General features: G+C 44.5%; 25 non-coding genes across 25 annotated transcripts; all 25 read left to right on the forward strand.

The window, feature by feature from the left end:
• The first annotated feature begins 236 nt into the window (after positions 1-236).
• LOC130398680 (5S ribosomal RNA) lies at positions 237-355 on the forward strand. The gene has a single exon (XR_008901238.1). It is a non-coding gene; the product is annotated as a 5S ribosomal RNA (ribosomal RNA).
• A 529-nt stretch (positions 356-884) lies between these two features.
• LOC130398681 (5S ribosomal RNA) lies at positions 885-1,003 on the forward strand. Its single transcript, XR_008901239.1, has one exon. It is a non-coding gene; the product is annotated as a 5S ribosomal RNA (ribosomal RNA).
• A 519-nt stretch (positions 1,004-1,522) lies between these two features.
• Positions 1,523-1,641, forward strand: LOC130398682 (5S ribosomal RNA). Its single transcript, XR_008901240.1, has one exon. It is a non-coding gene; the product is annotated as a 5S ribosomal RNA (ribosomal RNA).
• Positions 1,642-2,170: 529 nt separating this feature from the next.
• On the forward strand, positions 2,171-2,289 carry LOC130398683 (5S ribosomal RNA). The gene has a single exon (XR_008901241.1). It is a non-coding gene; the product is annotated as a 5S ribosomal RNA (ribosomal RNA).
• A 529-nt stretch (positions 2,290-2,818) lies between these two features.
• On the forward strand, positions 2,819-2,937 carry LOC130398684 (5S ribosomal RNA). Its single transcript, XR_008901242.1, has one exon. It is a non-coding gene; the product is annotated as a 5S ribosomal RNA (ribosomal RNA).
• A 529-nt stretch (positions 2,938-3,466) lies between these two features.
• On the forward strand, positions 3,467-3,585 carry LOC130398686 (5S ribosomal RNA). The gene has a single exon (XR_008901244.1). It is a non-coding gene; the product is annotated as a 5S ribosomal RNA (ribosomal RNA).
• A 529-nt stretch (positions 3,586-4,114) lies between these two features.
• On the forward strand, positions 4,115-4,233 carry LOC130398688 (5S ribosomal RNA). The gene has a single exon (XR_008901245.1). It is a non-coding gene; the product is annotated as a 5S ribosomal RNA (ribosomal RNA).
• A 519-nt stretch (positions 4,234-4,752) lies between these two features.
• LOC130398689 (5S ribosomal RNA) lies at positions 4,753-4,871 on the forward strand. Its single transcript, XR_008901246.1, has one exon. It is a non-coding gene; the product is annotated as a 5S ribosomal RNA (ribosomal RNA).
• A 529-nt stretch (positions 4,872-5,400) lies between these two features.
• On the forward strand, positions 5,401-5,519 carry LOC130398690 (5S ribosomal RNA). The gene has a single exon (XR_008901247.1). It is a non-coding gene; the product is annotated as a 5S ribosomal RNA (ribosomal RNA).
• Positions 5,520-6,048: 529 nt separating this feature from the next.
• LOC130398691 (5S ribosomal RNA) lies at positions 6,049-6,167 on the forward strand. Its single transcript, XR_008901248.1, has one exon. It is a non-coding gene; the product is annotated as a 5S ribosomal RNA (ribosomal RNA).
• A 529-nt stretch (positions 6,168-6,696) lies between these two features.
• On the forward strand, positions 6,697-6,815 carry LOC130398692 (5S ribosomal RNA). The gene has a single exon (XR_008901249.1). It is a non-coding gene; the product is annotated as a 5S ribosomal RNA (ribosomal RNA).
• Positions 6,816-7,344: 529 nt separating this feature from the next.
• LOC130398693 (5S ribosomal RNA) lies at positions 7,345-7,463 on the forward strand. Its single transcript, XR_008901250.1, has one exon. It is a non-coding gene; the product is annotated as a 5S ribosomal RNA (ribosomal RNA).
• A 529-nt stretch (positions 7,464-7,992) lies between these two features.
• Positions 7,993-8,111, forward strand: LOC130398694 (5S ribosomal RNA). The gene has a single exon (XR_008901251.1). It is a non-coding gene; the product is annotated as a 5S ribosomal RNA (ribosomal RNA).
• A 529-nt stretch (positions 8,112-8,640) lies between these two features.
• Positions 8,641-8,759, forward strand: LOC130398695 (5S ribosomal RNA). The gene has a single exon (XR_008901252.1). It is a non-coding gene; the product is annotated as a 5S ribosomal RNA (ribosomal RNA).
• A 529-nt stretch (positions 8,760-9,288) lies between these two features.
• On the forward strand, positions 9,289-9,407 carry LOC130398696 (5S ribosomal RNA). Its single transcript, XR_008901253.1, has one exon. It is a non-coding gene; the product is annotated as a 5S ribosomal RNA (ribosomal RNA).
• Positions 9,408-9,935: 528 nt separating this feature from the next.
• On the forward strand, positions 9,936-10,054 carry LOC130398698 (5S ribosomal RNA). Its single transcript, XR_008901255.1, has one exon. It is a non-coding gene; the product is annotated as a 5S ribosomal RNA (ribosomal RNA).
• A 529-nt stretch (positions 10,055-10,583) lies between these two features.
• LOC130398699 (5S ribosomal RNA) lies at positions 10,584-10,702 on the forward strand. The gene has a single exon (XR_008901256.1). It is a non-coding gene; the product is annotated as a 5S ribosomal RNA (ribosomal RNA).
• A 529-nt stretch (positions 10,703-11,231) lies between these two features.
• LOC130398700 (5S ribosomal RNA) lies at positions 11,232-11,350 on the forward strand. The gene has a single exon (XR_008901257.1). It is a non-coding gene; the product is annotated as a 5S ribosomal RNA (ribosomal RNA).
• Positions 11,351-11,869: 519 nt separating this feature from the next.
• On the forward strand, positions 11,870-11,988 carry LOC130398701 (5S ribosomal RNA). Its single transcript, XR_008901258.1, has one exon. It is a non-coding gene; the product is annotated as a 5S ribosomal RNA (ribosomal RNA).
• A 529-nt stretch (positions 11,989-12,517) lies between these two features.
• LOC130398702 (5S ribosomal RNA) lies at positions 12,518-12,636 on the forward strand. The gene has a single exon (XR_008901259.1). It is a non-coding gene; the product is annotated as a 5S ribosomal RNA (ribosomal RNA).
• A 529-nt stretch (positions 12,637-13,165) lies between these two features.
• Positions 13,166-13,284, forward strand: LOC130398703 (5S ribosomal RNA). The gene has a single exon (XR_008901260.1). It is a non-coding gene; the product is annotated as a 5S ribosomal RNA (ribosomal RNA).
• Positions 13,285-13,812: 528 nt separating this feature from the next.
• Positions 13,813-13,931, forward strand: LOC130398704 (5S ribosomal RNA). Its single transcript, XR_008901261.1, has one exon. It is a non-coding gene; the product is annotated as a 5S ribosomal RNA (ribosomal RNA).
• A 529-nt stretch (positions 13,932-14,460) lies between these two features.
• On the forward strand, positions 14,461-14,579 carry LOC130398705 (5S ribosomal RNA). Its single transcript, XR_008901262.1, has one exon. It is a non-coding gene; the product is annotated as a 5S ribosomal RNA (ribosomal RNA).
• A 529-nt stretch (positions 14,580-15,108) lies between these two features.
• On the forward strand, positions 15,109-15,227 carry LOC130398706 (5S ribosomal RNA). The gene has a single exon (XR_008901263.1). It is a non-coding gene; the product is annotated as a 5S ribosomal RNA (ribosomal RNA).
• A 528-nt stretch (positions 15,228-15,755) lies between these two features.
• On the forward strand, positions 15,756-15,874 carry LOC130398707 (5S ribosomal RNA). Its single transcript, XR_008901264.1, has one exon. It is a non-coding gene; the product is annotated as a 5S ribosomal RNA (ribosomal RNA).
• The last annotated feature ends 541 nt before the right edge of the window (positions 15,875-16,415 follow it).

Below are 16,415 nucleotides of genomic sequence, written 5' to 3' on the forward strand. Positions count from 1 at the left end.
CCGTTAACCTTGGTTCAAACATTTAACATCACACGCACACGCAGTGTATTTCAGATAATTAATGAATTCAGATGTCACAATGATCGTTTACATGGATAAGGAGTCCTACTGAATCAATTACTGCCGTTTATATCTAACTAATGATTGTTTTTGTAAGAGTGTAACGTCGAGCCTCAGCAGCTTTCTCACTCCTTATGTGCTACTGTATAAAACCTGGTTTTGCGCCTGCACTAATTGCTTACGGCCATACCACCCTGAACACGCCCGATCTCGTCTGATCTCGGAAGCTAAGCAGGGTCGGGCCTGGTTAGTACTTGGATGGGAGACCGCCTGGGAATACCAGGTGCTGTAAGCTTTTTCTTTTTCAACTCGAGCTCATTGACTCCGTGGCCTACCGTGGCGTACCGTGACCTGATGTTTACTGCCAACCGCTTTGGAGGATTTAAGCAACATACAAAAACTGACAACGTCTCTCAAAACTATTTTTGTGAAACATGAGGACAGTATAGTGATACTGCCAGCAGGGAGCACCAGAGAGCTGAACCGACAGTTGTACATTTCTTAAACTTTCACCAACACAAACACGCACGCTCACTTCAGATCATGGGAGGACGTCAAAAAATCACCACCCATTCTCTGACACTTTAACCGTTAACCTTGGTTCAAACATTTAACATCACACGCACACGCAGTGTATTTCAGATAATTAATGAATTCAGATGTCACAATGATCGTTTACATGGATAAGGAGTCCTACTGAATCAATTACTGCCGTTTATATCTAACTAATGATTGTTTTTGTAAGAGTGTAACGTCGAGCCTCAGCAGCTTTCTCACTCCTTATGTGCTACTGTATAAAACCTGGTTTTGCGCCTGCACTAATTGCTTACGGCCATACCACCCTGAACACGCCCGATCTCGTCTGATCTCGGAAGCTAAGCAGGGTCGGGCCTGGTTAGTACTTGGATGGGAGACCGCCTGGGAATACCAGGTGCTGTAAGCTTTTTCTTTTTCAACTCGAGCTCATTGACTCCGTGGCGTACCGTGACCTGATGTTTACTGCCAACCGCTTTGGAGGATTTAAGCAACATACAAAAACTGACAACGTCTCTCAAAACTATTTTTGTGAAACATGAGGACAGTATAGTGATACTGCCAGCAGGGAGCACCAGAGAGCTGAACCGACAGTTGTACATTTCTTAAACTTTCACCAACACAAACACGCACGCTCACTTCAGATCATGGGAGGACGTCAAAAAATCACCACCCATTCTCTGACACTTTAACCGTTAACCTTGGTTCAAACATTTAACATCACACGCACACGCAGTGTATTTCAGATAATTAATGAATTCAGATGTCACAATGATCGTTTACATGGATAAGGAGTCCTACTGAATCAATTACTGCCGTTTATATCTAACTAATGATTGTTTTTGTAAAAGTGTAACGTCGAGCCTCAGCAGCTTTCTCACTCCTTATGTGCTACTGTATAAAACCTGGTTTTGCGCCTGCACTAATTGCTTACGGCCATACCACCCTGAACACGCCCGATCTCGTCTGATCTCGGAAGCTAAGCAGGGTCGGGCCTGGTTAGTACTTGGATGGGAGACCGCCTGGGAATACCAGGTGCTGTAAGCTTTTTCTTTTTCAACTCGAGCTCATTGACTCCGTGGCCTACCGTGGCGTACCGTGACCTGATGTTTACTGCCAACCGCTTTGGAGGATTTAAGCAACATACAAAAACTGACAACGTCTCTCAAAACTATTTTTGTGAAACATGAGGACAGTATAGTGATACTGCCAGCAGGGAGCACCAGAGAGCTGAACCGACAGTTGTACATTTCTTAAACTTTCACCAACACAAACACGCACGCTCACTTCAGATCATGGGAGGACGTCAAAAAATCACCACCCATTCTCTGACACTTTAACCGTTAACCTTGGTTCAAACATTTAACATCACACGCACACGCAGTGTATTTCAGATAATTAATGAATTCAGATGTCACAATGATCGTTTACATGGATAAGGAGTCCTACTGAATCAATTACTGCCGTTTATATCTAACTAATGATTGTTTTTGTAAAAGTGTAACGTCGAGCCTCAGCAGCTTTCTCACTCCTTATGTGCTACTGTATAAAACCTGGTTTTGCGCCTGCACTAATTGCTTACGGCCATACCACCCTGAACACGCCCGATCTCGTCTGATCTCGGAAGCTAAGCAGGGTCGGGCCTGGTTAGTACTTGGATGGGAGACCGCCTGGGAATACCAGGTGCTGTAAGCTTTTTCTTTTTCAACTCGAGCTCATTGACTCCGTGGCCTACCGTGGCGTACCGTGACCTGATGTTTACTGCCAACCGCTTTGGAGGATTTAAGCAACATACAAAAACTGACAACGTCTCTCAAAACTATTTTTGTGAAACATGAGGACAGTATAGTGATACTGCCAGCAGGGAGCACCAGAGAGCTGAACCGACAGTTGTACATTTCTTAAACTTTCACCAACACAAACACGCACGCTCACTTCAGATCATGGGAGGACGTCAAAAAATCACCACCCATTCTCTGACACTTTAACCGTTAACCTTGGTTCAAACATTTAACATCACACGCACACGCAGTGTATTTCAGATAATTAATGAATTCAGATGTCACAATGATCGTTTACATGGATAAGGAGTCCTACTGAATCAATTACTGCCGTTTATATCTAACTAATGATTGTTTTTGTAAGAGTGTAACGTCGAGCCTCAGCAGCTTTCTCACTCCTTATGTGCTACTGTATAAAACCTGGTTTTGCGCCTGCACTAATTGCTTACGGCCATACCACCCTGAACACGCCCGATCTCGTCTGATCTCGGAAGCTAAGCAGGGTCGGGCCTGGTTAGTACTTGGATGGGAGACCGCCTGGGAATACCAGGTGCTGTAAGCTTTTTCTTTTTCAACTCGAGCTCATTGACTCCGTGGCCTACCGTGGCGTACCGTGACCTGATGTTTACTGCCAACCGCTTTGGAGGATTTAAGCAACATACAAAAACTGACAACGTCTCTCAAAACTATTTTTGTGAAACATGAGGACAGTATAGTGATACTGCCAGCAGGGAGCACCAGAGAGCTGAACCGACAGTTGTACATTTCTTAAACTTTCACCAACACAAACACGCACGCTCACTTCAGATCATGGGAGGACGTCAAAAAATCACCACCCATTCTCTGACACTTTAACCGTTAACCTTGGTTCAAACATTTAACATCACACGCACACGCAGTGTATTTCAGATAATTAATGAATTCAGATGTCACAATGATCGTTTACATGGATAAGGAGTCCTACTGAATCAATTACTGCCGTTTATATCTAACTAATGATTGTTTTTGTAAAAGTGTAACGTCGAGCCTCAGCAGCTTTCTCACTCCTTATGTGCTACTGTATAAAACCTGGTTTTGCGCCTGCACTAATTGCTTACGGCCATACCACCCTGAACACGCCCGATCTCGTCTGATCTCGGAAGCTAAGCAGGGTCGGGCCTGGTTAGTACTTGGATGGGAGACCGCCTGGGAATACCAGGTGCTGTAAGCTTTTTCTTTTTCAACTCGAGCTCATTGACTCCGTGGCCTACCGTGGCGTACCGTGACCTGATGTTTACTGCCAACCGCTTTGGAGGATTTAAGCAACATACAAAAACTGACAACGTCTCTCAAAACTATTTTTGTGAAACATGAGGACAGTATAGTGATACTGCCAGCAGGGAGCACCAGAGAGCTGAACCGACAGTTGTACATTTCTTAAACTTTCACCAACACAAACACGCACGCTCACTTCAGATCATGGGAGGACGTCAAAAAATCACCACCCATTCTCTGACACTTTAACCGTTAACCTTGGTTCAAACATTTAACATCACACGCACACGCAGTGTATTTCAGATAATTAATGAATTCAGATGTCACAATGATCGTTTACATGGATAAGGAGTCCTACTGAATCAATTACTGCCGTTTATATCTAACTAATGATTGTTTTTGTAAGAGTGTAACGTCGAGCCTCAGCAGCTTTCTCACTCCTTATGTGCTACTGTATAAAACCTGGTTTTGCGCCTGCACTAATTGCTTACGGCCATACCACCCTGAACACGCCCGATCTCGTCTGATCTCGGAAGCTAAGCAGGGTCGGGCCTGGTTAGTACTTGGATGGGAGACCGCCTGGGAATACCAGGTGCTGTAAGCTTTTTCTTTTTCAACTCGAGCTCATTGACTCCGTGGCGTACCGTGACCTGATGTTTACTGCCAACCGCTTTGGAGGATTTAAGCAACATACAAAAACTGACAACGTCTCTCAAAACTATTTTTGTGAAACATGAGGACAGTATAGTGATACTGCCAGCAGGGAGCACCAGAGAGCTGAACCGACAGTTGTACATTTCTTAAACTTTCACCAACACAAACACGCACGCTCACTTCAGATCATGGGAGGACGTCAAAAAATCACCACCCATTCTCTGACACTTTAACCGTTAACCTTGGTTCAAACATTTAACATCACACGCACACGCAGTGTATTTCAGATAATTAATGAATTCAGATGTCACAATGATCGTTTACATGGATAAGGAGTCCTACTGAATCAATTACTGCCGTTTATATCTAACTAATGATTGTTTTTGTAAAAGTGTAACGTCGAGCCTCAGCAGCTTTCTCACTCCTTATGTGCTACTGTATAAAACCTGGTTTTGCGCCTGCACTAATTGCTTACGGCCATACCACCCTGAACACGCCCGATCTCGTCTGATCTCGGAAGCTAAGCAGGGTCGGGCCTGGTTAGTACTTGGATGGGAGACCGCCTGGGAATACCAGGTGCTGTAAGCTTTTTCTTTTTCAACTCGAGCTCATTGACTCCGTGGCCTACCGTGGCGTACCGTGACCTGATGTTTACTGCCAACCGCTTTGGAGGATTTAAGCAACATACAAAAACTGACAACGTCTCTCAAAACTATTTTTGTGAAACATGAGGACAGTATAGTGATACTGCCAGCAGGGAGCACCAGAGAGCTGAACCGACAGTTGTACATTTCTTAAACTTTCACCAACACAAACACGCACGCTCACTTCAGATCATGGGAGGACGTCAAAAAATCACCACCCATTCTCTGACACTTTAACCGTTAACCTTGGTTCAAACATTTAACATCACACGCACACGCAGTGTATTTCAGATAATTAATGAATTCAGATGTCACAATGATCGTTTACATGGATAAGGAGTCCTACTGAATCAATTACTGCCGTTTATATCTAACTAATGATTGTTTTTGTAAAAGTGTAACGTCGAGCCTCAGCAGCTTTCTCACTCCTTATGTGCTACTGTATAAAACCTGGTTTTGCGCCTGCACTAATTGCTTACGGCCATACCACCCTGAACACGCCCGATCTCGTCTGATCTCGGAAGCTAAGCAGGGTCGGGCCTGGTTAGTACTTGGATGGGAGACCGCCTGGGAATACCAGGTGCTGTAAGCTTTTTCTTTTTCAACTCGAGCTCATTGACTCCGTGGCCTACCGTGGCGTACCGTGACCTGATGTTTACTGCCAACCGCTTTGGAGGATTTAAGCAACATACAAAAACTGACAACGTCTCTCAAAACTATTTTTGTGAAACATGAGGACAGTATAGTGATACTGCCAGCAGGGAGCACCAGAGAGCTGAACCGACAGTTGTACATTTCTTAAACTTTCACCAACACAAACACGCACGCTCACTTCAGATCATGGGAGGACGTCAAAAAATCACCACCCATTCTCTGACACTTTAACCGTTAACCTTGGTTCAAACATTTAACATCACACGCACACGCAGTGTATTTCAGATAATTAATGAATTCAGATGTCACAATGATCGTTTACATGGATAAGGAGTCCTACTGAATCAATTACTGCCGTTTATATCTAACTAATGATTGTTTTTGTAAAAGTGTAACGTCGAGCCTCAGCAGCTTTCTCACTCCTTATGTGCTACTGTATAAAACCTGGTTTTGCGCCTGCACTAATTGCTTACGGCCATACCACCCTGAACACGCCCGATCTCGTCTGATCTCGGAAGCTAAGCAGGGTCGGGCCTGGTTAGTACTTGGATGGGAGACCGCCTGGGAATACCAGGTGCTGTAAGCTTTTTCTTTTTCAACTCGAGCTCATTGACTCCGTGGCCTACCGTGGCGTACCGTGACCTGATGTTTACTGCCAACCGCTTTGGAGGATTTAAGCAACATACAAAAACTGACAACGTCTCTCAAAACTATTTTTGTGAAACATGAGGACAGTATAGTGATACTGCCAGCAGGGAGCACCAGAGAGCTGAACCGACAGTTGTACATTTCTTAAACTTTCACCAACACAAACACGCACGCTCACTTCAGATCATGGGAGGACGTCAAAAAATCACCACCCATTCTCTGACACTTTAACCGTTAACCTTGGTTCAAACATTTAACATCACACGCACACGCAGTGTATTTCAGATAATTAATGAATTCAGATGTCACAATGATCGTTTACATGGATAAGGAGTCCTACTGAATCAATTACTGCCGTTTATATCTAACTAATGATTGTTTTTGTAAAAGTGTAACGTCGAGCCTCAGCAGCTTTCTCACTCCTTATGTGCTACTGTATAAAACCTGGTTTTGCGCCTGCACTAATTGCTTACGGCCATACCACCCTGAACACGCCCGATCTCGTCTGATCTCGGAAGCTAAGCAGGGTCGGGCCTGGTTAGTACTTGGATGGGAGACCGCCTGGGAATACCAGGTGCTGTAAGCTTTTTCTTTTTCAACTCGAGCTCATTGACTCCGTGGCCTACCGTGGCGTACCGTGACCTGATGTTTACTGCCAACCGCTTTGGAGGATTTAAGCAACATACAAAAACTGACAACGTCTCTCAAAACTATTTTTGTGAAACATGAGGACAGTATAGTGATACTGCCAGCAGGGAGCACCAGAGAGCTGAACCGACAGTTGTACATTTCTTAAACTTTCACCAACACAAACACGCACGCTCACTTCAGATCATGGGAGGACGTCAAAAAATCACCACCCATTCTCTGACACTTTAACCGTTAACCTTGGTTCAAACATTTAACATCACACGCACACGCAGTGTATTTCAGATAATTAATGAATTCAGATGTCACAATGATCGTTTACATGGATAAGGAGTCCTACTGAATCAATTACTGCCGTTTATATCTAACTAATGATTGTTTTTGTAAGAGTGTAACGTCGAGCCTCAGCAGCTTTCTCACTCCTTATGTGCTACTGTATAAAACCTGGTTTTGCGCCTGCACTAATTGCTTACGGCCATACCACCCTGAACACGCCCGATCTCGTCTGATCTCGGAAGCTAAGCAGGGTCGGGCCTGGTTAGTACTTGGATGGGAGACCGCCTGGGAATACCAGGTGCTGTAAGCTTTTTCTTTTTCAACTCGAGCTCATTGACTCCGTGGCCTACCGTGGCGTACCGTGACCTGATGTTTACTGCCAACCGCTTTGGAGGATTTAAGCAACATACAAAAACTGACAACGTCTCTCAAAACTATTTTTGTGAAACATGAGGACAGTATAGTGATACTGCCAGCAGGGAGCACCAGAGAGCTGAACCGACAGTTGTACATTTCTTAAACTTTCACCAACACAAACACGCACGCTCACTTCAGATCATGGGAGGACGTCAAAAAATCACCACCCATTCTCTGACACTTTAACCGTTAACCTTGGTTCAAACATTTAACATCACACGCACACGCAGTGTATTTCAGATAATTAATGAATTCAGATGTCACAATGATCGTTTACATGGATAAGGAGTCCTACTGAATCAATTACTGCCGTTTATATCTAACTAATGATTGTTTTTGTAAAAGTGTAACGTCGAGCCTCAGCAGCTTTCTCACTCCTTATGTGCTACTGTATAAAACCTGGTTTTGCGCCTGCACTAATTGCTTACGGCCATACCACCCTGAACACGCCCGATCTCGTCTGATCTCGGAAGCTAAGCAGGGTCGGGCCTGGTTAGTACTTGGATGGGAGACCGCCTGGGAATACCAGGTGCTGTAAGCTTTTTCTTTTTCAACTCGAGCTCATTGCCTCCGTGGCCTACCGTGGCGTACCGTGACCTGATGTTTACTGCCAACCGCTTTGGAGGATTTAAGCAACATACAAAAACTGACAACGTCTCTCAAAACTATTTTTGTGAAACATGAGGACAGTATAGTGATACTGCCAGCAGGGAGCACCAGAGAGCTGAACCGACAGTTGTACATTTCTTAAACTTTCACCAACACAAACACGCACGCTCACTTCAGATCATGGGAGGACGTCAAAAAATCACCACCCATTCTCTGACACTTTAACCGTTAACCTTGGTTCAAACATTTAACATCACACGCACACGCAGTGTATTTCAGATAATTAATGAATTCAGATGTCACAATGATCGTTTACATGGATAAGGAGTCCTACTGAATCAATTACTGCCGTTTATATCTAACTAATGATTGTTTTTGTAAAAGTGTAACGTCGAGCCTCAGCAGCTTTCTCACTCCTTATGTGCTACTGTATAAAACCTGGTTTTGCGCCTGCACTAATTGCTTACGGCCATACCACCCTGAACACGCCCGATCTCGTCTGATCTCGGAAGCTAAGCAGGGTCGGGCCTGGTTAGTACTTGGATGGGAGACCGCCTGGGAATACCAGGTGCTGTAAGCTTTTTCTTTTTCAACTCGAGCTCATTGCCTCCGTGGCCTACCGTGGCGTACCGTGACCTGATGTTTACTGCCAACCGCTTTGGAGGATTTAAGCAACATACAAAAACTGACAACGTCTCTCAAAACTATTTTTGTGAAACATGAGGACAGTATAGTGATACTGCCAGCAGGGAGCACCAGAGAGCTGAACCGACAGTTGTACATTTCTTAAACTTTCACCAACACAAACACGCACGCTCACTTCAGATCATGGGAGGACGTCAAAAAATCACCACCCATTCTCTGACACTTTAACCGTTAACCTTGGTTCAAACATTTAACATCACACGCACACGCAGTGTATTTCAGATAATTAATGAATTCAGATGTCACAATGATCGTTTACATGGATAAGGAGTCCTACTGAATCAATTACTGCCGTTTATATCTAACTAATGATTGTTTTTGTAAAAGTGTAACGTCGAGCCTCAGCAGCTTTCTCACTCCTTATGTGCTACTGTATAAAACCTGGTTTTGCGCCTGCACTAATTGCTTACGGCCATACCACCCTGAACACGCCCGATCTCGTCTGATCTCGGAAGCTAAGCAGGGTCGGGCCTGGTTAGTACTTGGATGGGAGACCGCCTGGGAATACCAGGTGCTGTAAGCTTTTTCTTTTTCAACTCGAGCTCATTGCCTCCGTGGCCTACCGTGGCGTACCGTGACCTGATGTTTACTGCCAACCGCTTTGGAGGATTTAAGCAACATACAAAAACTGACAACGTCTCTCAAAACTATTTTTGTGAAACATGAGGACAGTATAGTGATACTGCCAGCAGGGAGCACCAGAGAGCTGAACCGACAGTTGTACATTTCTTAAACTTTCACCAACACAAACACGCACGCTCACTTCAGATCATGGGAGGACGTCAAAAAATCACCACCCATTCTCTGACACTTTAACCGTTAACCTTGGTTCAAACATTTAACATCACACGCACACGCAGTGTATTTCAGATAATTAATGAATTCAGATGTCACAATGATCGTTTACATGGATAAGGAGTCCTACTGAATCAATTACTGCCGTTTATATCTAACTAATGATTGTTTTTGTAAAGTGTAACGTCGAGCCTCAGCAGCTTTCTCACTCCTTATGTGCTACTGTATAAAACCTGGTTTTGCGCCTGCACTAATTGCTTACGGCCATACCACCCTGAACACGCCCGATCTCGTCTGATCTCGGAAGCTAAGCAGGGTCGGGCCTGGTTAGTACTTGGATGGGAGACCGCCTGGGAATACCAGGTGCTGTAAGCTTTTTCTTTTTCAACTCGAGCTCATTGACTCCGTGGCCTACCGTGGCGTACCGTGACCTGATGTTTACTGCCAACCGCTTTGGAGGATTTAAGCAACATACAAAAACTGACAACGTCTCTCAAAACTATTTTTGTGAAACATGAGGACAGTATAGTGATACTGCCAGCAGGGAGCACCAGAGAGCTGAACCGACAGTTGTACATTTCTTAAACTTTCACCAACACAAACACGCACGCTCACTTCAGATCATGGGAGGACGTCAAAAAATCACCACCCATTCTCTGACACTTTAACCGTTAACCTTGGTTCAAACATTTAACATCACACGCACACGCAGTGTATTTCAGATAATTAATGAATTCAGATGTCACAATGATCGTTTACATGGATAAGGAGTCCTACTGAATCAATTACTGCCGTTTATATCTAACTAATGATTGTTTTTGTAAAAGTGTAACGTCGAGCCTCAGCAGCTTTCTCACTCCTTATGTGCTACTGTATAAAACCTGGTTTTGCGCCTGCACTAATTGCTTACGGCCATACCACCCTGAACACGCCCGATCTCGTCTGATCTCGGAAGCTAAGCAGGGTCGGGCCTGGTTAGTACTTGGATGGGAGACCGCCTGGGAATACCAGGTGCTGTAAGCTTTTTCTTTTTCAACTCGAGCTCATTGCCTCCGTGGCCTACCGTGGCGTACCGTGACCTGATGTTTACTGCCAACCGCTTTGGAGGATTTAAGCAACATACAAAAACTGACAACGTCTCTCAAAACTATTTTTGTGAAACATGAGGACAGTATAGTGATACTGCCAGCAGGGAGCACCAGAGAGCTGAACCGACAGTTGTACATTTCTTAAACTTTCACCAACACAAACACGCACGCTCACTTCAGATCATGGGAGGACGTCAAAAAATCACCACCCATTCTCTGACACTTTAACCGTTAACCTTGGTTCAAACATTTAACATCACACGCACACGCAGTGTATTTCAGATAATTAATGAATTCAGATGTCACAATGATCGTTTACATGGATAAGGAGTCCTACTGAATCAATTACTGCCGTTTATATCTAACTAATGATTGTTTTTGTAAGAGTGTAACGTCGAGCCTCAGCAGCTTTCTCACTCCTTATGTGCTACTGTATAAAACCTGGTTTTGCGCCTGCACTAATTGCTTACGGCCATACCACCCTGAACACGCCCGATCTCGTCTGATCTCGGAAGCTAAGCAGGGTCGGGCCTGGTTAGTACTTGGATGGGAGACCGCCTGGGAATACCAGGTGCTGTAAGCTTTTTCTTTTTCAACTCGAGCTCATTGACTCCGTGGCGTACCGTGACCTGATGTTTACTGCCAACCGCTTTGGAGGATTTAAGCAACATACAAAAACTGACAACGTCTCTCAAAACTATTTTTGTGAAACATGAGGACAGTATAGTGATACTGCCAGCAGGGAGCACCAGAGAGCTGAACCGACAGTTGTACATTTCTTAAACTTTCACCAACACAAACACGCACGCTCACTTCAGATCATGGGAGGACGTCAAAAAATCACCACCCATTCTCTGACACTTTAACCGTTAACCTTGGTTCAAACATTTAACATCACACGCACACGCAGTGTATTTCAGATAATTAATGAATTCAGATGTCACAATGATCGTTTACATGGATAAGGAGTCCTACTGAATCAATTACTGCCGTTTATATCTAACTAATGATTGTTTTTGTAAAAGTGTAACGTCGAGCCTCAGCAGCTTTCTCACTCCTTATGTGCTACTGTATAAAACCTGGTTTTGCGCCTGCACTAATTGCTTACGGCCATACCACCCTGAACACGCCCGATCTCGTCTGATCTCGGAAGCTAAGCAGGGTCGGGCCTGGTTAGTACTTGGATGGGAGACCGCCTGGGAATACCAGGTGCTGTAAGCTTTTTCTTTTTCAACTCGAGCTCATTGACTCCGTGGCCTACCGTGGCGTACCGTGACCTGATGTTTACTGCCAACCGCTTTGGAGGATTTAAGCAACATACAAAAACTGACAACGTCTCTCAAAACTATTTTTGTGAAACATGAGGACAGTATAGTGATACTGCCAGCAGGGAGCACCAGAGAGCTGAACCGACAGTTGTACATTTCTTAAACTTTCACCAACACAAACACGCACGCTCACTTCAGATCATGGGAGGACGTCAAAAAATCACCACCCATTCTCTGACACTTTAACCGTTAACCTTGGTTCAAACATTTAACATCACACGCACACGCAGTGTATTTCAGATAATTAATGAATTCAGATGTCACAATGATCGTTTACATGGATAAGGAGTCCTACTGAATCAATTACTGCCGTTTATATCTAACTAATGATTGTTTTTGTAAGAGTGTAACGTCGAGCCTCAGCAGCTTTCTCACTCCTTATGTGCTACTGTATAAAACCTGGTTTTGCGCCTGCACTAATTGCTTACGGCCATACCACCCTGAACACGCCCGATCTCGTCTGATCTCGGAAGCTAAGCAGGGTCGGGCCTGGTTAGTACTTGGATGGGAGACCGCCTGGGAATACCAGGTGCTGTAAGCTTTTTCTTTTTCAACTCGAGCTCATTGACTCCGTGGCCTACCGTGGCGTACCGTGACCTGATGTTTACTGCCAACCGCTTTGGAGGATTTAAGCAACATACAAAAACTGACAACGTCTCTCAAAACTATTTTTGTGAAACATGAGGACAGTATAGTGATACTGCCAGCAGGGAGCACCAGAGAGCTGAACCGACAGTTGTACATTTCTTAAACTTTCACCAACACAAACACGCACGCTCACTTCAGATCATGGGAGGACGTCAAAAAATCACCACCCATTCTCTGACACTTTAACCGTTAACCTTGGTTCAAACATTTAACATCACACGCACACGCAGTGTATTTCAGATAATTAATGAATTCAGATGTCACAATGATCGTTTACATGGATAAGGAGTCCTACTGAATCAATTACTGCCGTTTATATCTAACTAATGATTGTTTTTGTAAGAGTGTAACGTCGAGCCTCAGCAGCTTTCTCACTCCTTATGTGCTACTGTATAAAACCTGGTTTTGCGCCTGCACTAATTGCTTACGGCCATACCACCCTGAACACGCCCGATCTCGTCTGATCTCGGAAGCTAAGCAGGGTCGGGCCTGGTTAGTACTTGGATGGGAGACCGCCTGGGAATACCAGGTGCTGTAAGCTTTTTCTTTTTCAACTCGAGCTCATTGCCTCCGTGGCCTACCGTGGCGTACCGTGACCTGATGTTTACTGCCAACCGCTTTGGAGGATTTAAGCAACATACAAAAACTGACAACGTCTCTCAAAACTATTTTTGTGAAACATGAGGACAGTATAGTGATACTGCCAGCAGGGAGCACCAGAGAGCTGAACCGACAGTTGTACATTTCTTAAACTTTCACCAACACAAACACGCACGCTCACTTCAGATCATGGGAGGACGTCAAAAAATCACCACCCATTCTCTGACACTTTAACCGTTAACCTTGGTTCAAACATTTAACATCACACGCACACGCAGTGTATTTCAGATAATTAATGAATTCAGATGTCACAATGATCGTTTACATGGATAAGGAGTCCTACTGAATCAATTACTGCCGTTTATATCTAACTAATGATTGTTTTTGTAAAGTGTAACGTCGAGCCTCAGCAGCTTTCTCACTCCTTATGTGCTACTGTATAAAACCTGGTTTTGCGCCTGCACTAATTGCTTACGGCCATACCACCCTGAACACGCCCGATCTCGTCTGATCTCGGAAGCTAAGCAGGGTCGGGCCTGGTTAGTACTTGGATGGGAGACCGCCTGGGAATACCAGGTGCTGTAAGCTTTTTCTTTTTCAACTCGAGCTCATTGCCTCCGTGGCCTACCGTGGCGTACCGTGACCTGATGTTTACTGCCAACCGCTTTGGAGGATTTAAGCAACATACAAAAACTGACAACGTCTCTCAAAACTATTTTTGTGAAACATGAGGACAGTATAGTGATACTGCCAGCAGGGAGCACCAGAGAGCTGAACCGACAGTTGTACATTTCTTAAACTTTCACCAACACAAACACGCACGCTCACTTCAGATCATGGGAGGACGTCAAAAAATCACCACCCATTCTCTGACACTTTAACCGTTAACCTTGGTTCAAACATTTAACATCACACGCACACGCAGTGTATTTCAGATAATTAATGAATTCAGATGTCACAATGATCGTTTACATGGATAAGGAGTCCTACTGAATCAATTACTGCCGTTTATATCTAACTAATGATTGTTTTTGTAAAAGTGTAACGTCGAGCCTCAGCAGCTTTCTCACTCCTTATGTGCTACTGTATAAAACCTGGTTTTGCGCCTGCACTAATTGCTTACGGCCATACCACCCTGAACACGCCCGATCTCGTCTGATCTCGGAAGCTAAGCAGGGTCGGGCCTGGTTAGTACTTGGATGGGAGACCGCCTGGGAATACCAGGTGCTGTAAGCTTTTTCTTTTTCAACTCGAGCTCATTGCCTCCGTGGCCTACCGTGGCGTACCGTGACCTGATGTTTACTGCCAACCGCTTTGGAGGATTTAAGCAACATACAAAAACTGACAACGTCTCTCAAAACTATTTTTGTGAAACATGAGGACAGTATAGTGATACTGCCAGCAGGGAGCACCAGAGAGCTGAACCGACAGTTGTACATTTCTTAAACTTTCACCAACACAAACACGCACGCTCACTTCAGATCATGGGAGGACGTCAAAAAATCACCACCCATTCTCTGACACTTTAACCGTTAACCTTGGTTCAAACATTTAACATCACACGCACACGCAGTGTATTTCAGATAATTAATGAATTCAGATGTCACAATGATCGTTTACATGGATAAGGAGTCCTACTGAATCAATTACTGCCGTTTATATCTAACTAATGATTGTTTTTGTAAAAGTGTAACGTCGAGCCTCAGCAGCTTTCTCACTCCTTATGTGCTACTGTATAAAACCTGGTTTTGCGCCTGCACTAATTGCTTACGGCCATACCACCCTGAACACGCCCGATCTCGTCTGATCTCGGAAGCTAAGCAGGGTCGGGCCTGGTTAGTACTTGGATGGGAGACCGCCTGGGAATACCAGGTGCTGTAAGCTTTTCTTTTTCAACTCGAGCTCATTGACTCCGTGGCCTACCGTGGCGTACCGTGACCTGATGTTTACTGCCAACCGCTTTGGAGGATTTAAGCAACATACAAAAACTGACAACGTCTCTCAAAACTATTTTTGTGAAACATGAGGACAGTATAGTGATACTGCCAGCAGGGAGCACCAGAGAGCTGAACCGACAGTTGTACATTTCTTAAACTTTCACCAACACAAACACGCACGCTCACTTCAGATCATGGGAGGACGTCAAAAAATCACCACCCATTCTCTGACACTTTAACCGTTAACCTTGGTTCAAACATTTAACATCACACGCACACGCAGTGTATTTCAGATAATTAATGAATTCAGATGTCACAATGATCGTTTACATGGATAAGGAGTCCTACTGAATCAATTACTGCCGTTTATATCTAACTAATGATTGTTTTTGTAAGAGTGTAACGTCGAGCCTCAGCAGCTTTCTCACTCCTTATGTGCTACTGTATAAAACCTGGTTTTGCGCCTGCACTAATTGCTTACGGCCATACCACCCTGAACACGCCCGATCTCGTCTGATCTCGGAAGCTAAGCAGGGTCGGGCCTGGTTAGTACTTGGATGGGAGACCGCCTGGGAATACCAGGTGCTGTAAGCTTTTTCTTTTTCAACTCGAGCTCATTGACTCCGTGGCCTACCGTGGCGTACCGTGACCTGATGTTTACTGCCAACCGCTTTGGAGGATTTAAGCAACATACAAAAACTGACAACGTCTCTCAAAACTATTTTTGTGAAACATGAGGACAGTATAGTGATACTGCCAGCAGGGAGCACCAGAGAGCTGAACCGACAGTTGTACATTTCTTAAACTTTCACCAACACAAACACGCACGCTCACTTCAGTGGGGTGTTCCACAAAGCCGGTTTTATCACATAACCGGGTAAGTTAACCCAGGGTTTGCTGTAACCCTAGGTTTTCCGTTCCAAAAGGATCACGGTATGTTAGTTGCTATAGCAACATATGCTCTGAATCAAACCTGGTCGGACCAGGTTTTGCGCAGGTTAAGTTTGAAACATAACCCGGTTTTGGGTATTTCAACCGGCGTTCACCGCAGATTTCATGTGTTCACAATGGCATGCCCTTTTGATGAGAGAACTGCTGATATCAGAGCGCAAATTATACGTGCAATCCACCGGGA

Source organism: Gadus chalcogrammus, chromosome 12 (assembly GCF_026213295.1).
Source record: "Gadus chalcogrammus isolate NIFS_2021 chromosome 12, NIFS_Gcha_1.0, whole genome shotgun sequence".
In the NCBI taxonomy this organism is placed as follows: Eukaryota; Metazoa; Chordata; class Actinopteri; order Gadiformes; family Gadidae; genus Gadus; species Gadus chalcogrammus.